The 16,254-nt window shown below is 37.7% G+C and overlaps 1 pseudogene; it reads left to right on the top strand.

Moving 5' to 3' along the window:
* The first annotated feature begins 13,538 nt into the window (after positions 1–13,538).
* The window catches only part of LOC112070074 (importin subunit alpha-7-like), a 29,850-nt pseudogene continuing 27,134 nt past the window's right edge, over positions 13,539–16,254 (top strand).

Here is a 16,254-nt window from a genome sequence, read left to right as displayed (position 1 = left end):
TTAATATAACGGCACTGTCCAATTTACAGTAGCTATTACTGCCAAAAAATGCCATGCTATTGTTTGAGGAGAGCTCCTAACAACGAAACACTTTTTTCACCGTGATAGGTTTGATAAATTCACCTCTGAAGGTGAAATGTGTTCTTACGTTCTGAAATCTTGCTCTGATTTATCATCCAGAGGGTCCCAGAGATAACATGAAGTGTCGTTTTGTTAGATAAAATCATTTTTCATATCCTAAAAAGGTCAATATAGCACGCACGATCGATTTTGTATTTCCACTCGATTTGCAAAGAAAGGAATCTGTTCAAATCTAACCCTAAACATGGTTTCAACCAGTCAAATCCCATTTGTATTTATTCCTCAGAGATCCTAGAATGTAACCAGACTTCACGATATCATTAGGGGTGTAGTATATCCTATAGGACTCCATATTTGGTCAGAGAGTGACGCCATCACGGCACGCCGATGACGTGGGCGGTCTTCACTTGAAAGACTAACTTTGTCAAATAAGCACCAATCGGGGTCAAACAAAGCTAACTAGATAGCCAATGAGCTGGGCTTTACAGGAGTATCCGGAAACTCTGTATATGTAATAAAATGTAGCTACTAACCTTGTACGACAGCATGCCTTTTCCTTTTGGACAAAAATTATAAGAATATTCCGAGTTATGAAGTTATGAAAGCTGGTTGTTTTGCAAATGTTGAACTTATAATATGGCTACTAATACTTGGAAAGCTAAATCAAAGTCCAAGTATACAGATTTGATGATATTCTTGCAGAAAAAATGTAATATGAACGCAAATGTCTCCTTGATGATTTACCCAAATGTACCTGGGTGACTTCACACTAAATGTCATGTAGCTCGCTCATACTAGCTCGCTCAAGTTATCCGTCTGAAACTGTGCAAATACACTGCTGCCATCTTGTGGACACCATCAGAATAACAACCAGAGTGATGGCTAGAACTGGGACCTTTCTCTTTCATTTCAAAGATGGTGGTAGAATTTTTTTCTTTTTTTTTCTTTGTATTTTCTTCTTTTTGTGTTACATTCTTCTACATTCAATTCACATTTCCACAAACTGCAAAGTGTTTCCTTTCAAATGGTACCAAGAATATGCACATACTTGCTTCAGGGCCTGAGCTACAGGCAGTTAGATTTGGGTATGTCATTTAGATGAATATTGGAAAAAAGGGGGCTATCCCTAAGAAGTTTTAAGAAACAAATTCACAGGATTGATCAGGGAGTCCAAATCAGATAACTATTTAAATGCAGTCACAGAGAACCTAAAGAACCCTACCATGTTCTGGAAGCTAATCAAATCAGATGACTATTTAAATACAGTCACAGAGAACCTAAAGAACCCTACCATGTTCTGGAAGCTAATCAAATCAGTGTCAGGTTCTAATGTCTCCTCTGACCTTCCTGACCATTTAATGATGGATTCTAATGAAGTGAAGGATAAAGCCCATATTGTAGGGGTTTTTAACAATCACTTCATGTCTGCTGGTTCAGTTTTTGACAATGGTGGGGCCCAGGCCTCTAATGTCAGCTCTGTCACAGTCAACTATAATATAGGCCCTCGTGTGAACCATTTAAACTTTGAGTCTGTTTCTTATGCTGAGGTCTATAAAGCACTAAAGGCTATAGACACTAAAACGTCTACAGGTCCAGACAAGCTGGACCCCCTACCTCTTAAAGATAGCAGCTGGTATTATTACTGAACCTGTGGCTCACATTTTCAACTTGAGTCCCTTGACCAATTCCATACCCGGCATTTGGAAATCAGTTTATGTCCTCCCACTGCTAAAGGGTGGAGATCCATCAGATGCTAATAACTATTGTCCTATCTCCAAACTCCCTATATTGGCCAAAGTCTATGAATCCCTAGTAAACTCACAGTTAAAATAAGTCTTGATTGAAAAGAATATGCTTAGTAGGGGTTCATTCTGGCTTTAGATCGGGGCACAGCACCACAACTGCAGCTATGGCAGTGGCAAACGACATCATTAATGCACTTGATAAAAAAGCAACATTGTGCTGCTCTGTTAGTGGATTTATCAAAGGCATTTGATTCAGTTGACCATTAATTGTTGCTAGCTAGACTCAGTAACATTTGGTCTCAGTGAATGGTCAGTAAATTGGTTTAGGAACTATCTTTCTGACAGAACACAATATGTTATATGCAGACAATCACATGTCTACCTGTCTTGAGATTAATTTATTCAATCCCATCAACCACAATAGTGACTGTAAAAAACATTTCCAGTTATAAGGCTCTATAAATGTTACTGAATGACGTATCAATGCATTTCCAGTTATAAGGCTCTATAAATGTTACTACTGATGACGTATAATGCATTTCCAGTTATAAGGCTCTATAAATGTTACTGAATGACGTATCAATGCATTTCCAGTATAAGGCTCTATAAATGTTACTGAATGACGTATCAATGCATTTCCAGTTATAAGGCTCTATAAATGTTACTGAATGACGTATCAATGCATTTCCAGTTATAAGGCTCTATAAATGTTACTGAATGACTATCAATGCATTTCCAGTTATAAGCCTCTATAAATGTTACTGAATGACGTATCAATGCATTTCCAGTTATAAAGGCTCTATAAATGTTACTGAATGACGTATCAATGCATTTCCAGTATAAGGCTCTATAAATGTTACTGAATGACGTATCAATGCATTTCCAGTTATAAGGCTCTATAAATGTTACTGAATGACGTATCAATGCATTTCCAGTTATAAGGCTCTATAAATGTTACTGAATAACGTATCAATGCATTTCCAGTATAAGGCTCTATAAATGTTACTGAATGACGTACAATGCATTTCCAGTTATAAGGCTCTATAAATGTTACTGAATGACGTATCAATGCATTTCCAGTTATAGGCTCTATAAATGTTACTGAATGACGTATCAATGCATTTCCAGTTATAAGGCTCTATAAATGTTACTGAATAGACGTATCAATGCATTTCCAGTTATAAGGCTCTATAAATGTTACTGAATGACGTATCAATGCATTTCCAGTTATAAGGCTCTATAAATGTTACTGAATGACGTATCAATGCATTTCCAGTTATAAGGCTCTATAAATGTTACTGAATGACGTATCAATGCATTTCCAGTATAAGGCTCTATAAAATGTTACTGAATGACGTATCAATGCATTTCCAGTTATAAGGCTCTATAAATGTTACTGAATGACGTATCAATGCATTTCCAGTATAAGGCTCTATAAGTTACTGAATGACGTATCAATGCATTTCCAGTTATAAGGCTCTATAAATGTTACTGAATGACGTATCAATGCATTTCCAGTTATAAGGCTCTATAAATGTTACTGAATGACGTATCAATGCATTTCCAGTTATAAGGCTCTATAAATGTTACTGAATGACGTATCAATGCATTTCCAGTTATAAGGCTCTATAAATGTTACTGAATGACGTATCAATGCATTTCCAGTTATAAGGCTCTATAAATGTTACTGAATGACGTATCAATGCATTTCCAGTTATAAGGCTCTATAAATGTTACTGAATGACGTATCAATGCTATTCCAGTTATAAGGCTCTATAAATGTTACTGAATGATTATCAATGCATTTCCAGTTATAAGGCTCTATAAATGTTACTGAATGACGTATCAATGCATTTCCAGTTATAAGGCTCTATAAATGTTACTGAATGATATATCAATGCATTTCCAGGTATAAGGCTCTATAAATGTTACTGAATGACGTATCAATGCATTTCCAGTTATAAGGCTCTATAAATGTTACTGAATGACGTATCAATGCATTTCCAGTTATAAGGCTCTATAAATGTTACTGAATGACGTATCAATGCATTTCCAGTTATAAGGCTCTATAAATGTTACTGAATGACGTATCAATGCATTTCCGGTATAAGGCTCTATAAATGTTACTGAATGACGTACCAATGCATTTCCAGTTATAAGGCTCTATAAATGTTACGGAATGACGTATCAATGCATTTCCAGGTATAATGCTCTATAAATGTTACTGAATGACGTATCAATGCATTTCCAGTTATAAGGCTCTATAAATGTTACTGAATGACGTATCAATGCATTTCCAGGTATAAGGCCTCTAAATGTTACTGAATGACGTATCAATGCATTTCCAGTTATAAGGCTCTATAAAATGTTACTGAATGACGTATCAATGCATTTCCAGTTATAAGGCTCTAAAATGTTACTGAATAACGTATCAATGCATTTCCAGTAAAGGCTCTATAAATGTTACTGAATGACGTACCAATGCATTTCCAGTTATAAGGCTCTATAAATGTTACTGAATGACGTATCAATGCATTTCCAGTTATAAGGCTCTATAAATGTTACTGAAGACGTATCAATGCATTTCCATTTATAAGGCTCTATAAATGTTTACTGAATAACGTATCAATGCATTTCCAGTTATAAGGCTCTATAAATGTTACTGATTGACGTATCAATGCATTTCCAGTTATAAGGCTCTATAAATGTTACTGAATGAGTATCAATGCATTTCCAGTTATAAGGCTCTATAAAATGTTACTGAATGACGTATCAATGCATTTCCAGGTTAAGGCTCTTAAATGTTACTGAATGACGTACCAATGCATTTCCAGTTATAAGGCTCTATAAATGTTACTGAATGACGTATCAATGCATTTCCAGGTATAAGGCTCTATAAATGTTACTGAATGACGTATCAATGCATTTCCAGTTATAAGGCTCTATAAATGTTACTGAATGACGTATCAATGCATTTCCAGTTATAAGGCTCTATAAATGTTACTGAATGACGTATCAATGCATTTCCAGTTATAAGGCTCTATAAATGTTACTGAATGACGTATCAATGCATTTCCAGTTAAGGCTCTATAAATGTTACTGAATGACGTATCAATAAATTACCAGTTATAAGGCTCTATAAATGTTACTGAATGACGTATCAATGCATTTCCAGTTATAAGGCTCTATAAATGTTACTGAAAGACGTATCAATGCATATCCAGTTATAAGGCTCTATAAATGTTACTGAATGATATATCAATGCATTTCCAGTTATAAGGCTCTATAAATGTTACTGAATGACGTATCAATGCATTTCCAGTTATAAGGCTCTATAAATGTTACTGAATGATATATCAATTGCATTTCCAGGTATAAGGCTCTATAAATGTTACTGAATGACGTATCAATGCATTTCCAGTTATAAGGCTCTATAAATGTTACTGAATGACGTATCAATGCATTTCCAGTTATAAGGCTCTATAAATGTTACTGAATGACGTATCAATGCATTTTTCCAGTATAATAAGGCTCTATAAATGTTACTGAATGACGTATCAATGCATTTCCAGGTATAAGGCTCTATAAATGTTACTGAATGACGTACCAATGCATTTCCAGTTATAAGGCTCTATAAATGTTACTGAATGACGTATCAATGCATTCCAGGTATAAGGCTTATAAATGTTACTGAATGACGTATCAATGCATTTCCAGTTATAAGGCTCTATAAATGTTACTGAATGACGTATCAATGCATTTCCAGGTATAAGGCTCTATAAATGTTACTGAATGACGTACCAATGCATTTCCAGTTATAAGGCTCTATAAATGTTACTGAATGACGTATCAATGCATTTCCAGGTATAAGGCTCTATAAATGTTACTGAATGACGTATCAATGCATTTCCAGGTATAAGGCTCTATAATGTTACTGAATGACGTATCAATGCATTTCCAGGTATAAGCCTCTATAAATGTTACTGAATGACGTACCAATGCATTTCAGTTATAAGGCTCTATAAATGTTACTGAATGACGTATCAATGCATTTCCAGTTATAAGGCTCTATAAATGTTACTGAATGACGTATCAATGCATTTCCAGTTATAAGGCTCTAAACATGTTACTGAATGACGTATCAATGCATTTCCAGTTATAAGGCTCTATAAATGTTACTGAATGACGTATCAATGCATTTCCAGGTATAAGGCTCTATAAATGTTACTGAATGACGTATCAATGCATTTCCAGTTATAAGGCTCTAAACATGTTACTGAATGACGTATCAATGCATTTCCAGTTATAAGGCTCTATAAATGTTACTGAATGACGTATCAATGCATTTCCAGGTATAAGGCTCATAAATGTTACTGAATGACGTATCAATGCATTTCCAGTTTAAGGCTCTATAAATGTTACTGAATGACGTATCAATGCATTTCCAGGTATAAGGCTCTATAAATGTTACTGAATGACGTATCAATGCATTTCCAGTTATAAGGCTCTTATAAATGTTACTGGAATGACGTATCAATGCATTTCCAGTTATAAGGCTCTATAAATGTTACTGAATGACGTACCAATGCATTTTCAGTTATAAGGCTCTATAAATGTTACTGAATGACGTATCAATGCATTTCCAGTTATAAGGCTCTATAAATGTTACTGAATGACGTATCAATGCATTTCCAGTTATAAGGCTCTATAAATGTTACTGAATGACGTATCAATGCATTTCCAGGTATAAGGCTCTATAAATGTTACTGAATGACGTACCAATGCATTTCCAGTTATAAGGCTCTATAAATGTTACTGAATGACGTATCAATGCATTTCCAGGTATAAGGCTCTATAAATGTTACTGAATGACGTATCAATGCATTTCCAGTTATAAGGCTCTATAAATGTTACTGAATGACGTATCAATGCATTTCCAGTTATAAGGCTCTATAAATGTTACTGAATGACGTATCAATGCATTTCCAGTTATAAGGCTCTATAAATGTTACTGAATGACGTACCAATGCATTTCCAGTTATAAGGCTCTATAAATGTTACTGAATGACGTATCAATACATTACCAGTTATAAGGCTCTATAAATGTTACTGAATGATGTATTAATGCATTTCCAGTTATAAGGCTCTATAAATGTTACTGAATGATATATCAATGCATTTCCAGGTATAAGGCTCTATAAATGTTACTGAATGACGTATCAATGCATTTCCAGTTATAAGGCTCTATAAATGTTACTGAATGACGTATCAATGCATTTCCAGTTATAAGGCTCTATAAATGTTACTGAATGACGTATCAATCAATAAATCAATTTTATTTTATATAGCCCTTCGTACATCAGCTAATATCTCGAAGTGCTGTACAGACACCCAGCCTAAAACCCCAAACAGCTAGTAATGCAGGTGTAGAAGCACGGTGTAGAAGCACGTATCAATGCATTTCCAGTTATAAGGCTCTAAACATGTTACTGAATGATGTATCAATGCATTTCCAGTTATAAGGCTCTATAAATGTTACTGAATGACGTATCAATGCATTTCCAGGTATAAGGCTCTAAACATGTTACTGAATGACGTATCAATGCATTTCCAGTTATAAGGCTCTAAACATGTTACTGAATGACGTATCAATGCATTTCCAGTTATAAGGCTCTAAACATGTTACTGAATGATGTATCAATGCATTTCCAGTTATAAGGCTCTAAACATGTAACTGAATGACGTATCAATGCATTTCCAGTTATAAGGCTCTAAACATGTTACTGAATGACGTATCAACGCATTTCCAGAAATATTGAAATAATAAAGGGTCTCAATGAAAGATGTGCAATGTCACATGTTCAGTGTAAATTGTCACATGACCAGAGCTGTTTACTTCCTGGTTGCATCAAAGGTCCCAAACAAAAGGTTAGTAAAGTATGTTAACATAAAGATAGGACAAAGATCTTTGGTACACATCATCTTTAAGGTGTCTAGTATTGATATATGCATTTGCAATAACTCAACTTACAGAGACTGGACTCTGTTTATCATGCAGCCTCCTGTCTTACAGAGACTGGACTCTGTTTATCATGCAGCCTCCTGTCTTACAGAGACTGGACTCTGTTTATCATGCAGCCTCCTGTCTTACAGAGACTGGACTCTGTTTATCATGCAGCCTCCTCTGTCTTACAGAGACTGGACTCTGTTTATCATGCAGCCTCCTCCGTCTTACAGAGACTGGACTCTGTTTATCATGCAACCTCCTCTGTCTTACAGAGACTGGACTCTGTTTATCATGCAGCCTCCTCTGTCTTACAGAGACTGGACTCTGTTTATCATGCAGCCTCCTCCGTCTTACAGAGACTGGACTATGTTTTCATGCAGCCTCCTCTGTCTTACAGAGACTGGACTCTGTTTATCATGCAGCCTCCTCTGTCTTACAGAGACTGGACTCTGTTTATCATGCAGCCTCCTCCGTCTTACAGAGACTGGACTATGTTTATCATGCAGCCTCCTCTGTCTTACAGAGACTGGACTCTGTTTTATCATGCAGCCTCCTCTGTCTTACGGAGACTGGACTCTGTTTATCATGTAGCCTCCTCTGTCTTACAGAGACTGGACTCTGTTTATCACTCTGTCTTACAGAGACTCTGTTTATCATGTAGCCTCCTCTGTCTTACAGAGACTGGACTATGTTTATCATGCAGCCTCCTCTGTCTTACAGAGACTGGACTCTGTTTTATCATGCAGCCTCCTCTGTCTTACGGAGACTGGACTCTGTTTATCATGTAGCCTCCTCTGTCTTACAGAGACTGGACTCTGTTTATCATGCAGCCTCCTCCTGTCTTACAGAGACTGGACTCTGTTTATCATGCAACCTCCTGTCTTACAGAGACTGGACTCTGTTTATCATGCATCCTTGTGCTTTATTACAAATGCCAAGTCACTCACCCACCATTTGCACCTTGTACCAAATGATAGGTTGGACCTCACTAGTATGTGCACAGAAAGCTACATGTGTATGTGTTCATCTACAAAGCCCTTTTGGGTAAACTCCCTCTTTACCTCTGTAGTCTGGTCTCCTTCCCCACCAGAAGTTACCATACCCGGTCTGCTAGGTGGTTGCTACTTAAAGTCCCCAGGACATTCACACTATTAGGCAAGACTGCCTTCTCTTCTTGTGCACCAGAGGCATGGAATAGTCTACAATCCATGCTTCATCTAGATATGTTAGTGCCACTGAATGAATTTAAAATATTGATTGGAGACTCTGTTACAGAGGAGTGTAAATGCTTTTTTTTAGGCTGGATCATGTTGTATTGTAGTATGTTCTAATTCTGTAATGTATTGATTGTTGGTGCCTTCTTGGCCAGGTCTCCCTTGAAAAAGAGACTCTGGATCTCAATGGGCTTTTCCTGGTTAAATAAAATATGAAGAGGATGGGAACATTGAAAAAATAACTCAGAAATGGTGTTCTGTGTCCTAATTGACCATATTAGAGAAAGAAAGAAATACATATATAATGCAATATCACAATCATCTACTGGTGGTGCAGAGGGTTAATGACTGCAGAGCTGAAGATTGCAGGTTCAATCCCAAATAATTGAGGCTCAGTTCTAATCTACTAAAAGAGAGGATGTATTTATTTTGACCAAATGTATAAAATAGGCAGAAATGCTAAACATCTTTTTAAAATCACCCATCCAATAGTTTATCCTAGATGGAGCAGTCATAGTGGATCCCCTAGATGAAGCAGTCATAGTGATCCTAGAATGAGGCAGTCATAGTACTAAGTTAGATTAGGGAGCCTGATCCTAGATGAGCAGTCATAGTGATCCTAGATGAGCAGTCATAGTGATCCTAGATGAGCAGTCATAGTTATCCTAGATGAGCAGTCATAGTTATCCTAGATCAGATATGGATTAGTTATGTCTAAGAAGAATAAAAAGGAAGCGGGGACTTCCTGATTGACCAAACAGCCATGGCTACAAGATAAGAGAGCTTCCCTGGTGGGCCAGCGAATAAGAGCCCTGGCTTGGGAACCACACGTTGTAGATTCTAAACCTCACATGTGCAGATTGTCAACATATGAAGTGTAAAAAAAATAAAAAAATAAATGCTTGTGTTTGTATGATTACTTGTTGTTGAAATGTCCTATGAAATAAATTAAGGAGCTACAAATTTGCAATCTGACATTGTTGTGGTAATATTAGGTAAAAGTTAAATATAACATGTTCTTGACATGTTCTGAGGACCTCCATGACAAGGTAAAATGTAGTTTGCGTGTGAACATCAATGGAATATTATGTAAAACCTAAAACAAATATGCTATGAACGTCGTAAAAACTGACTTTATTGGAAAATGTGCCTCTGTGAATAACACAAGAATACTTTTGCAAAATCCCAGACAACTCCCACAACCTAATGACATGTTCTGGCAGCCGTTGAAGAACTAAGACCAGGTGTTGTGTCAACATTCTATCAACGTCATCCCAACGTCATCACAACTAAGCAGATTTGGTGTTTTAAGGAACCTAACTCCCACAACCTAATAAATGTTCTGGGAACCTTTTTAAAGAATTCAGACAGGCTGTTCTGTCAACATTCTTGCAACATCAAAGGAATGTTTTGTGCACCCTGATACCAACACTATCTGAATGTCAGCACAACTGGACAGTTGTAGTGTTTTGGGAATCTCTTGTCATATCCCTACAATGTTCCCACAACCTAAAAGAAAATTCTGAGAACCTTTAAAGGAACAGATGAAATGTGTTCTGAGAATCTTCATTGTAAACATCAGGTGAATGTTTTTTGCACTTTTTTAGCTAGCTACAATAGTCATTTACAACATTAACAATGTCTACACTGTATTTCTGAATCTCAATTTGATGTTATTTGACTGGACAATAAATGTGCTTTTCTTTCAAAAACAAGGACCTTTCTAAATGACCCCAAACTTTTGAACGGTCGTGTATGTACATTGATTTTAGGGTTGGCAAATTGGCTTAGTCTTGAAGTGAGGAGCCTATAAAACGTTGCTAGATTCATAAACATATTTTTTGTAATTCTGAAATGTATTGGAATAAATTACCAAACTATAAAACTAGCTKGCCGACTATGAGTAACTGTAACTAGCTACCTGACAGGAGTGCTAGCTAGATATGTTAGCTTACTAGGTTACGTTACATTAATAGCTTTAAGTTGGTTGTATTTAAGCTCAATTTAAAAAGGACATTTAAGGTACACTCGGATGTGACGATGTAAAACGTAATTCAAGAGCTGAGAGTTTAGGGCCGAAGGCTGTCTACTTTGAGTTTGAAAACGCAGCCTTTGTATCGCTTACCAGTAGGCCTAGACAACTCAGCACCGTGGACTGTTTAGAGACCGGGAGCTGGTGACGTTCACATAGTTATGCAGCAAGRGCGCATCTTCTTCTTCGATTTAACGGTTTAACGGCGGTTGGCATCCAATAAATGTTGCATTACCGCCACCTAGTAAACTGGAGTATAACTACCTCATACTTTGCTGGAATATATTTATTTTTTTAAACTACCCTACCACCTAATACTACATTCACAAAAAATAATATATATATATATACAAAATAATAATAATAAACACCATACTCCACAATTTCAATCTACTTAGTCCTACTTCAGGCCAACAGCCTGAAAGGATGGGACACCAACACTTAATACACCCTGTAACTCTTCTGACATCAAATCTCGCATACCCAAATACCTCTCTGCAGCTGCCAGCAGAACCTCTATTTTCTGCGACTTACGTTCCTTCCCTGCAGTGCAGTTGATAACCATTGCTATAAATGCTAAAAATCCAATGTTACTGAAACATATATCACTTGTTGATTTATCCCTCTGTGCTGGTACAGATCTACTACTCACACCACTCCTCTCTGGATCCCTCCCCCTTGACCCATCTTCCTCTACTTTCTTCACTGCCTCAGCGTATGACAACTTCTGCACTACTCTAACCCTGGAAACTTCAACCTGCTTCTCTCGCACGGGACATTTCTGATCCCCAGCCCCATGGGTACCCCTACAATTACCACATACCACTACTTTCCCCAATGCTACACATTCCTTTGTCTCATGCCCTTCTGCACACCTAGGATCCTCCCTCCTACACACTGCTGCCACGTGCCCATAAGCTTGAGACCTGTAACAACGGACATTTATACGGCACAAAAGCTCGTATAGGATAACTTATAWATCCTAACATCACTTTGTCTGACGAAAGAACAGACAACAACTCTTCTGTTTCACCACTCACGCCACCCTGTCTGCATCGCACCAAACCACGAGCATCACAAACACCGGGAATCTTCCCCTTCAGTTGGTCAGCTTTCACATTTACCACTACCCCAGTAATCACTCCTTTCAATAATGRTTTTTTTCTTGAGAGCAAAACAATTTACATCACTTGCCCCCATCGCCTGCTGCCTCTGACCAGCAGAAACACAAACAATTATCACAGGACCACTTCTGGTTACCCTCACCGATTCCACAGCCCCCAACTCTGTTTTCACCCACCTCAAAACCACAAATGGATCAGCCAAAAGGCAGGGGTCTACTTTATCCAAAACGTCCCGTTTTACTACATTGCAGACGCAATCCAGCTCTCACGATGCCTGAATACAGTAGGTATTTTAAAACCAGCTAACCACATCACATGATTTACATTTATGTGATGTGGTCGCTCTGGATAAGTCGCTCTTATCCAGAGCGACTTACAAATTGGTATAGCAATCTGATTGGATCCAGCTGTCATTCACCTGATCGGTCACACGGGCTTTCACCTTCCTCACAGTGAAGACAAGCATGTCAACTGTAGCCCTGGATTTGATCAAAGAAACAGTTGATTTTCCATCCTGTTAGTTCACTGCTTATGCTACACTGCCCCCTGCGGGTGGTTTTATGTACTGCGCCTCTCTGTGGAGGCCCCAGCAGGACATCATAGGACAAAAGAGAGCAGTAATTCACCACAACTTGTTCCGGAAAAAGAGACAGAGCGAGAGAGACCATGCCATACCATACCATGTGACTTCTCTGTCAGGTTGAGACTGGTCAACTACTACTGAATTGAATTGAAATTGAGAGATAGATCTTTCAAGGCCAAAGAGAGAGAGTTTTTTGTTGATGTTTTGTGTCTTCTCTCTTTTGTTTATTGTTTATTTCATTTCCTTTGGCAATGTAAACACTCGTTTCCTATGCCGATGAAGTTCCTTTGAACTGAATTTGAGAGAGAGAGAGAGAGAGAGAGAGAGAGAGAGAGAGAGAGACTATTTGCACATCATTACAACACTATTTATAGCTGTAATATGTCTCTATTCATTTGGACTTTTTGTGAGTGTAATGTTTACTGTTGATTTTATATTGTTTATTTCACTTTTGTTTATTATCTATTTCACTTGCTTTGACAATGTAAACATAGGTTTCCCATGTCAATAAAGCCCCTTGAATTGAACTGAGAGAGAGAGAGAGAGAGAGAGAGAGAGAGAGAGAGAGGTGGATATTGCAATATGTTTGTGCATTTGGACATCTTTATCAAATGATATCAGAAGAACATTCCACTGATATAATTTGTGACAATGTATTGCGCAATCATTTCATTAGCGCCGTATTTGCGCCCGCTAGCGTCCGTGGGAAACTGTGGTATTAAATTTGACATCTCTCGCCTTCCGTATTTCTCCGACGACATATTGTTTGTGAGGAGCAAATTCTGGAAAGCGAACCGAGGAAGAGGATTACAATTTATTTATCTCTAAACACAAGAAGTATCTGTCATTTAAGATAAAATGGGTGAGTTATGATGTTGTGTTTCTAGACCGTATGGTTCATACACGGGACTAGAGAATACTGCGCGTTCGAATACATGATTGTCAAATCCTCTACTAGCTAACAAGCTATTGTTATTGTTTTCACCTACACATTGCAACCTTTACTGGTACAGTATTATCTAGGTTGTTTACACGATGTGTCCTTCAAGAAAGTCTACAAATGACACAAGGTGGCAATTTCAGAAGCGAACGCCAACTAACGTTACATMCATCGCCTGCTCACGTTAGGTAGTTAGCTTTTTGCTGTCTTACCAGGTTAATATGGAAGCCAGTAGTACGCAGGTTGTTAGATAACTAGTAAAACATGTTAACGCCGGTCAATGTTACTTACTGAAATGAACAACCAGTCATATCCCTGTTACTTTAATATTGACACCTACTGAGTTAACTAGGGCGGGTCACATAAGCATTGTTTTGTTGACAAGTTAACTTAGCTAACTGGTTAGCGTTACCCTAGCTATCTAAGTCTTAACGTTGCTACAACTTGAGGTTCATAACTGAACTAACTTATCGTTAGCAAAAGCTATCATACTCTGTTGAATTTCCGACTGTATTACCGTCTACTGGAAATGCACATTAAGCAGCGGAGGCTCCTCAGGGGCAGACCATACTCCGCAGTGAATTTCATACAAATAGTGAAACATTAAAGTTACACTTTTTCAGATAAAACTATAGTAAATATATTTACAACACCAAATCAGTAATTAAAACACTGTTTTGCAATGAAGGGCTACTGTAGCTTCAAAAGCACTCTTTAGTGTAGCACCATGGCGTAGCTGGAGGACAACTAGAGTCCGTCCTCCTCTGGGTAGGCTGTGCACATGACATTTTTAACAATGCTTTTTTTTCTTCTGATAACTAGTTAATTGCATCTGCTGTGGAGCCCAGTTTCATAATAMTACCATATGTCCCAGTTGATAGTTTTGAAGTAATCATGGAAAACAGGCCTTATTTTAGGGCATTTTTCACCCTGCCAGCTCCTCTTAGTTCTATTGTGTTCCGAACGTTCTATTCTCATTTTATTTGTTCTACGTCACAATGCCTGTTTTGCTATTGATGGCAATGAGACCTGCCCACGTTGCTGGAAGTAAAAATGTAAACYACAACAAAAAATTGCTCATGGAACTCTGAGGTCGTCCCATTGTTTACTATAGGGGAATATAGGTGTGTATGTCTATTTTGCCAAATATCTCACAATGTGTATATTTAGATTTTTTTCAAATTGTACACCGTTTTAAACATGAGAATCTCCTCTTCCTAATTATGTAAGGCTGGGCAGTATACTCCYTTGTCAAACGCTAGCCCCGAAATCCCTTTTGCCCTTGGAATGCTGAGGTCCCCCCATTGTTTTCCTATGGAGAGGCATGCTGGTATATTTCTCCAAATATCTCGCAATGTTTATATTTAGATTTTTTTTTTACAAGTCGGACACCATTTTAATCAGGATAATCTCCTCTTTCGAATGACTTAAGGTTGGGCAGCGTACTCTGATGTCATCGATCGCTAGACCAGAAATGGTGAAATATTTAACTTTTTCCCCTACTTCATCGTTATGCAGACATAAGCACGAGGTGCTGATGTTTACTTTCTACACAAGTTATTTTTCAATTTCGTCCCAAGAACACATTGTCGTGGTAAAATAAAAAGGGATACATTTTTTGGTGCCATTTTAGGTGAAATGGAATTCTAAGATTCACTCCAGTCAAAATAGGCTCTGCGAACGTTCCATTCATTTGCTATTGGCTCGCACTAGTGTTTCAGCTTAGCCAACGGTCTTTTGCCATTTTTCAGCTCTTTTGCCATTTTTCAGCCTTGGGTAGGGTTGCACATTTTGGGGAATATTCAGAGGTGGAAACTTCCTGTGGGAATTAAAGGGAATATATATATATATAGGAATTAATGGAAATATATGCAAATTAATATTAATACCATTTAAATGTAGATGTGTTTTTTTTTACATTGGATATATTTACCATATCATATGGAGACAGAAACATAAACCCTTTACCTTATCATAAGTAGACATAATTGCAAATGATTAAATCCTTCCAATAGAAATAAACATTTTTAAAATTGTTTACGAATTTAAATTTACATGAGTTGACTCTTCACATGGGATGATTTCACTGAACAACAAAAGGGATTATTGAATGATCCATCGCATCTCCCAAAAACGTTTTCAACATCTGTAAAATGATAGTCTAGAAACTAAAGCTTTGGTTGTCTTCCTCTCYGGCTTCCATGTCTTCTCCCTGGACCTCCTCAATGTCCACCTCTTGAACATCAGACTCTGAGGCCTCATCTTCACTGTCACTTTCCAACCTTGTTGAGGATAGCTCGTTGTCAGGCTCAAAAAGCTTCAAATTTGCCCGGATGGCCACCAATTTTTCAACCCTTGTATTGGTCAGCCTGTTGTGTGCGTTGGTGTGTGTTCCCAAACAAGGACCAGTTGCCCTTTGAGGCGGCTGATGTTGGTGGGAATTTGGAGGATGATGGAGGCAACAGGGGAAAGAGCCTGAGAAATACAAAGTCCCTTCCACCAGGTGGCTGATGAGTTATGTTGGAAAG

Source organism: Salvelinus sp. IW2-2015, unplaced genomic scaffold (assembly GCF_002910315.2).
Source record: "Salvelinus sp. IW2-2015 unplaced genomic scaffold, ASM291031v2 Un_scaffold1214, whole genome shotgun sequence".
NCBI lineage: Eukaryota > Metazoa > Chordata > Actinopteri > Salmoniformes > Salmonidae > Salvelinus > Salvelinus sp. IW2-2015.
The sequence above is the reverse complement of the archived record's forward strand: the minus strand, read 5'-3'. Positions and strand labels throughout refer to the sequence as shown.